Source organism: Sinohyriopsis cumingii, chromosome 12 (genome assembly GCF_028554795.1).
Source record: "Sinohyriopsis cumingii isolate HCF-2022 chromosome 12, ASM2855479v2, whole genome shotgun sequence".
NCBI classification, from domain to species: domain Eukaryota; kingdom Metazoa; phylum Mollusca; class Bivalvia; order Unionida; family Unionidae; genus Sinohyriopsis; species Sinohyriopsis cumingii.
The window spans coordinates 71560346-71568294 of NC_142972.1; the positions used below are offsets into that span (position 1 = coordinate 71560346).

The 7949-nt window shown below is 31.4% G+C and overlaps 1 long non-coding RNA gene across 1 annotated transcript; it reads right to left on the reverse strand.

Annotated features, from left to right (window-relative positions):
• Positions 1-1453: 1453 nt before the first annotated feature.
• Positions 1454-7360, reverse strand: LOC149786728 (uncharacterized). The gene is made up of 2 exons (XR_016425022.1): positions 7040-7360; positions 1454-3471 (listed from the first exon to the last, which is right to left on the reverse strand). It is a non-coding gene; the product is annotated as an uncharacterized LOC149786728 (long non-coding RNA).
• Between the last annotated feature and the right edge of the window lie 589 nt (positions 7361-7949).

Here is a 7949-nt window from a genome sequence, read left to right on the forward strand (position 1 = left end):
TGTAATATAGTTCATGTGCAAATGTTTACATGTGGCTCATTAATACAAATATATTAATGAAGGTTGTGGTGTGACCATTGCATCCCAGTTACACAGGTAATTAGCATGAGCAAAGAAAAATAACAACATAAAACATCACATAGTAATCAGGTATTATCACAATTAATATATGGATGTTATATGAAATTGACAATAAATAATTAATATTTATTACAAGAAACTTTCATTTTCATCAGTTTCAATTTTGAAAAGTTATATTGTAAATAATGAAACGATACTGGCTACTCAGCTCTACTGTAGTTATACTTAGTACAAGCTGTAATGAAGAGTAACATCTTGCTTTAGATTATTCATTGGTAATTAGAGATCTGTGTCACTATCGTATTTAACTCTCCTTTTCTTTGTAGGAGGTGAAACTGTTTGTGACATACTTATGTTGTCCTTAGTATTAATTGTAAAATTACCCCTATGTATAAAAGACCCTCCAAATATGGACCCTAGTGGATAAACATGTGCTAAAACTTTCAAGTTCACGGATTCTTTGAAAATGTATTCTTCTGTCTTGGAAATATTGCAAGTGATACAGTGAAAGTTGCTTATGGATTAATGATTCCTTCTGGCTGCTAAAAATATTATTTGTCATTAAATATTGTTGGTTTATCTTTTAGATCCAGTGATGAATGTCATTCTCATGATTGAGAGGAAAAAGGTTATGCTCCACTGAAATCCATGTACCTGCTACAGATTGCAGATTTACACAGAGAATGCGACCTCTGCCATGTCTGTCAGAGCACAAGCAGAATTTGTCAGTCTTCAACAGCACAAATTTTCAAGAATCACCAATTATTAGTAAACATGTTATTTGTATTGCTAACTCAGTATACAGTAATACTGAAAGGGATGTACATTTCTGACCACACTTTCTGCTGTTTCCATGATTTTACTCTTAAAAAGCAGTACTGGTTTACTCATGTTATAATGTTGCTCTGCTGCAAGAGCAATTAATAGAGCTCCACTTTTCATTATTGTTTACCTTTCTTGTTTAGCAAAGGCATCTGCTCCAACTGTATTTTACATGATTGTGTTATTGAGTAATGGTTAAGATGTTGCTTATTATTTCAGTTTGGTAAAAAATGTAAGGGAAATGTAAAAAGCATATTACAGATTGCTTCTGATTGCTGATTAAACTTAAATGATGGCAGCCAGATTAATTGCTATTCCATTAAAACATACATGGGACCCAGGAAGGCACTTTCAAAGTGGGATACTCACCCATTGATGCAGTATAGAATTTTCTTATCGTTTAAATATGAAATCTGTGAAATCAATGTACATATATTTTTTTTAAACTGCCTTCCCTGGGTACTATGTATGTTCAAATGGAACAGTCCTAAAAGCAAAGCTTAAAAATATGGAACATGTAGTGAATAAGCTAAAATTGAATGAATCTTGGTGGGGGGGGAGCTCCACTATTTAAATAATTAGATTATCATATGTGCATGCTTTATATCTTGTACTTGTGTCAGTAATTGGCTTAAAGCACTAAATATGTATATATGTTCATAAATATATGAAACATGAACAGGCCTCAAACCATGGGCAATAATTGTTGTCCAAAGAGTATTCACATAAAATATTTTGATGGCTATCTGGGTAGAAAGTAGTTGCCTATGGGCACGAAACGGTAGGTAGTGGATGTGTTCCTCCTGTCAAGTAACAAAGTGAACAATATGTACAGGCATGATAGAATGTTGCCTTTGCAACAGTAAACCACTTTTGGATACCATAAATTTCATTTATTGATTTTCTAGAAAAATGACATCCAAATGACCAACGTTTTGTGGTGAAAATTTAGTCTGATGAATTTCCCAGAAAAAAATTGTTCTTTTGGTTAAAAAAATCCATTGTGTATAAAACATGTACATTGTTGTTTCATAATTTACTTACCTAGCTTAACATGTTTTGAAATGTATATATTTTCTGTATTCAGTCCAAACATTGTCATTGAGATTTTCTAATTGTGACTGCAAGTCATTTGCAATTGCAAATTGTACAGTTCTTTAATGTAAGAGTACAGTATACGTGTTAAGTGTTTCACCTGAAGTTTTTAAATAATGGTACAATGTACCTCTGCAAACAAAATATGTGGGTGCAGATGAAAATTACTGAGGTACATTCCTTGTAAGTGTAAATTTTCTTTTCATTAAGTATACAGTATTTGGCTTTTAATTGCTTTTTAGACTTTAAATCTCTACAAAGTAATGTAGTGAAAGTTACACTGAGTGTTTGCAAATGAATAATTGAGGAATTAAGCGTTAAAAAATATACACCCAATAAATGCAGAAGCTGTACTTCAATTTTACCATTAGAAATGTTTAGAAAAAACGACTGAAAACTAAGAAGATGCCAACAATATGATAAGGATACACCCATGGGCTGTAATGGGTGGAATGTGGAGAATATTCATGTTGATCTATAAAAGAAATTAATTTTTAACAAATATGCATACAAATGTACTTTCCATTATTATAAACATTTTCCAAATATATATGCAGTTTATGAACAAACTATAATATACATTGATATTACTGGCACCTTTAGTTTTCTCCTAGCAGAAATGAATAAGCCATTATCAATGTATGTTGGTATTTATATTCAGTATATAATCAATAAACATTAACGGTTCTCAAATGACTTAGTAATCATGTTGTAACAAAGCAACTTCACAGCATCAGTAAATTACTATCAGCCAACATTAGCATAATTTCTCATTATTTTCCTACTCAAGTAAAGTCACAGGGACTTTCGCTGGCCATGGCTTTGGACCAATTTTTTTTTTTTTTTTTAAATACATAAACTGAGTTAATGTTGGAATTGACAATATTAAAAACTTTTCCTAGGTACCAAGCCAATGATGTAATGGTGGTGGAATTGAGGTTTTAATACCAATGTTGACACTTAAATGGTTGTATATGGCTGACAGTCTTAATGGTGGGGAAGTAAAATGGATACATCCAGGAAGCAGACCTGCCAACCCTAACAAGGTGTCAGTATCATAGTCAATTTTTTCCATACGTTAGGTCAGTTTTCAGTAAGATGTAATAAAAAATAATGTTCTGCTATTGTCAATCTGGAAAATATGCATTTTAAAAGTCCAGAAGTGTGTTTCAAGGCTGGTGTACCAATGGAAAACATCATGTTCAATAAAGGTAAAATTAAATCACAGAAAATTAATAAAATCATAAGTTTGACTATACCATAAAATATGGATCATGGAAGCTAGGTCATAGATACAACTATCAGTGAACCAAAAACATGTATCTGTTAATTTCAAGGCGATTTCTAATGATAATTATTGTAATATCTCACCAATGGCACTGGACATAAATGCAGATCAGTAGTTATTTTTGATAACTGTCCTAGAGGTAAAGCTTGTTCCCATTTTTCAATAAAATGGAAAGAAAACTGTTCCTGCAAAAGTGATAAAATATAAAAAATTAAAATGTTTAAATAAGTAATTATTTTCATTGCAACTAAACCTTAAATATTATGTATGTTCCAGAGAACAGTATATAAAGAAGTGGAAAACAAAATATATTCTGAACATTCAATTGTTCTCCATGAATTACTCATATGATAATCAAGATGGCCTTAAAAATGTAACAGTGAATAAAAAACTGGGTATATAATAGGGGGGTTGGGTTATCATTCACCAATGGTCAGGTTTTTGCAACTTAAACATAAAGAAATTCATGGTAAGTAACGAATAACATGGTTAGGTTACCAGAAATAATTGTTTTCTTATTTATGACTAATGCAGTAGGTGGTTTTGAGAGTTCCTCTTCCAGCTTCACATGCCACTGCTGAAATACATTTCTTCAATAGTGGTTAGCAACCTACAAACATAACTTGTTGTCACTGTTACTATGCACAAGATTATTTTAATATATTACCCAGTATATGAAATATTTCAGCCAAATAAGTACAATTGTAACAACGAATCAGTTAATATTGTCATTACAAAGTTACTATAATCATGATTAAGGTCTTCATAAGGACCAAAATACTGTTATCTGCCACAGTAGATTTTTCTAGACAAAATATTTTCATAGCCTAACTTATTTAAGTTTTGTTTGTGATGTCACCAATTCGTGCTGACAGTGGCATGTGATTTACATTTTCTAAAGTTTCAGTGCACTATTATTATGTTCAAAGATACATGAATGAGAAAAGAAATATCTGACAGTAATTGAGTCATACTTGTCAATGTAGACAAACAAATACAAAAACCTTAAAAATGCTTCTTAAAAATCAACAAAATTACAGCAGCATCCTCACTGACATTCACTAATATCTCATGCTGCTCTAACCTGCATAACAAAGTATATATCTGCAAAAACATTTAAATGGTTATCTTCCTGAGAATTATTTTTTAATAGAAACAAATTTCTCAAAGTATCAGCATTAACTCTTGACACATAAGAAAAGGAAACCTGCTACAGTTAAATAAAGGACCATGTAAATGTGTCACTGAATTATAACTAAAATTAAGTACATACCTTTCACGAGAAAGAAAAAAAGAAGAAGAATATGAGAACAATATTATAATGATGGCTGCACACATGGGCTGTAAGGGGTGGAATCTGGTGAAGAATATTCACTCTAATATCAAAAAATTATTGTGAAATAAAGATGCATAAAAATGTAATTTCCATTATTATTAACATTTTGCAAATATGCAGTTTATGTAAAAAGTGTAAGATAGATTCATATTGCTGGCAATGTCAGTTTTTCACATACAGAAATGATTAGGCCATTCTCAATCTATGTTCAGTAAATAATCACTAACAGTTAACAATTCTCAGATGACTTAGTAATCATAATGTAGCAAAGCAGCTATACAGATATCAGTAAATTACTATCAGCCAACAATAGCATCACTGATGATTATTTTCCTGCTCATGTAAAAATATCACATGGAAAAAGGGAAAAGACAAGAAAAATAACAATATTAAACAGTAACAACTTTAACAAAGTATGTAAACTTAAGCTGCATTTACCCAGGTTCCAATAGTCTGTAATAACACACGCACACACACACACACACACACACACACACACACATAATGTATGTATTAATGAACACATGCACATTGGATAAACTTGAATCAAATACATAATCAGTGGGCACGTTTTGTTTTTGTATGAGTGAACAGATTTAGTTTTATCATCTACAAATATACATGCAGAATAAGTTAATATATGTTTTAACTAAGCTGCAAGATTGATTATATACTCTATAATTGGAAAATATAGCAGGCATGGCCTTACATAATAGATTACATGTACAGTACCAAACCTTAATTTCTAAGATGGCCAAATATTGTAATTTTTAGGTTTCATGTAAATTTTGGGCAAAATGTAAATCAATTATTAAAGCAGTAAACAACATTGTTTGAATATTATATGTACAAATGAAGTAAAAATAAGAAACATTTAGGTTATAAATTATAAAATTAACTTGAAAGTTAAGTACTCACAAAATTTTGAAACCCACTGGCTTTCATAAATACCCACAGGATCCCCAATAAGATTTGTATACCTTTGTTAGAAATTGAAAATTCCCATTGCATGAGTGTTGTATATATTCTTTTTAGTTGCTTTAGACTTTTGCAGGCCAGGCAAATGTTTTTTTAATTACAAAAAATATTGTTAGTAGTAACAATATAACAAATTTCTTTTCTGATGTATACGTTCTTAAAATGAATTGAAATAAAAAAGAAACCAATTTGGTTCATAATGAACATATTTTGTTATGACTGAATAATAAATAGTAATTTTAGAAATAATACCCTTATAGAAGGTAGTGAACATACTGAGCATTTGTACTGTGAATAAAGATATGCCACACTTAATGATTTTATTATATGCTGATGAAAGGATAATTTAATGGTAAATTAACATGCACATTCTGACAAGTATAATTTTACTGTAAATTAACATGCACATTCTGAGATTACATTAACATTATAAAGTGGCATGATTTATATCATTTGTATCGTAACTGATAGATAGTAGTTCGAGTCATCGGAGAAAGATGTTTATTTGTTTCATTTGATTTTTAATGAAGCTTTACCAATGTATCAGTTACATAACTATAAGGTTTCCTTGTCATAGTCTATAGCAGGGGTGCACAACCATTTTTGGCCAAGGGCCAGATTGCATTTTCCAAGACCATTTGAGGGCCGCAGACACATTTCTTTAATATTATTACTGTTCACAGGCCAGATTTCTGTGTTGTTTTAATTTGTCCTGAGGGCCGGACAGAACAAGTTTGTAGGCCAGATTCTGCCATCTGGCCAGGGGTTGTGCACCCATGGTCTACAGTGATGTCTAACACATGCCGAAGACATATTATATTAGTACACAACTATTAGGCATTAGATAGCTATAGCAAAGAATGTTACTGCACAGATAATCATAAAGCTAGAGTATAATAATTTTGATCTATGAACAATAGATGTGTCAATGACTTTCACAATTTCTGGGTGGGTGTAGATATAACATGATCATATAAATCATGTTTCATATGAATAATTCCATGAAATCTTTGTGAAAACCCAGACATCATTCAAAAGTCGGAGCCTGGACAAGCCTGTGGTAGGCCTAACCTAACCTGTGACTATCAATCATAAAGTGGAACATGGATATCATAATTATAAAACATTATCAATATACGTAAACAAATTATCTGTACTTTGGTCAGTACAATTACTCTTAAGTAAATAATAAGTACATTAATAATTTTACCTGTCTCTTTAAAAAGACAAACATAAGTTTGGACTTTTTAAAAAACAAGTAGGGGCACATCATTATGATTTAACATGGACATATTGCCGTAATGGAGATGCCATTCAAAGAAAAATTTAAAATGAAATAATTACCAAAGAACTTTAAAGAATATAGACTGATATGACTATGTGACCTTATTCATGTTAAAAGCAAGTTTTAAGTAAAAACTATAATATATGTTAATCACCTTATCCTTGTAATCCATCGACTTAAGTTTCTCTCTGGATGGAAACTGCTTTACTACATCTGCATAAGTCATACGGGTGGCACAGGTCTGAGGATAAAAAAATTTCAGCGCTATTTATCTGCACCATGTCCACACAAACAACAAATGCCTCCAATACTGTTTTCAATACATATGCACCATTTCTGTTTACATGGAGTCCATCAAGTGCCAAATGCATACTTCGATCAAAACAATGGGTTATAGTCAATAAAATGGCACTTATCACATTCTCGGCTTAAAAATGCCATCATTTAGTGCAGCACATCCTCTTTGTAAGTCTGGTAAAACAGTCGAGTTTCAATGCAATGATTTAAAGTTAATGGTGGTTTGAGGCAGAATTCCAAACATTGACCAACATCGTGGGATTTGTTTCCAGCAGCTGATGAATAAAGTCTCAACTGAAAGAAATGTACCAAAAGAATTAACTAAACTAAAATGTCTTAGACTGTAGGACGATTAGTCAATATGGATGCTAAACATGCAAAAATATTCTTGAAAATTATGATGGTCTTATTCTAATTAGAGAGATTATTTGGAATTCATCACTAGCCAGTTCTACTCTGTAAGATCAATATAATAAATTAAATATACAATACAAATTTATACTAGTTCTGCTGCAGATATTGGGCACAAATAATTACAAATGTTTCTAAAGTAAAACTGACAAGTAAAAATATCTTGTAAATATGTTCACACTGGAACCTATGTAAAGAATCAACAGGTCAGGTTTTTGGGCTTGGACAATGTCTAACACTTTGGATTTAAAAATGGTGATATCTACAACCAATTTTGCACCAGGAATACACAACAGGAATAAGTTGGGATGATTCAGAATACCACAGAGCTGCTTCAACTTTGAATCACATGCAAT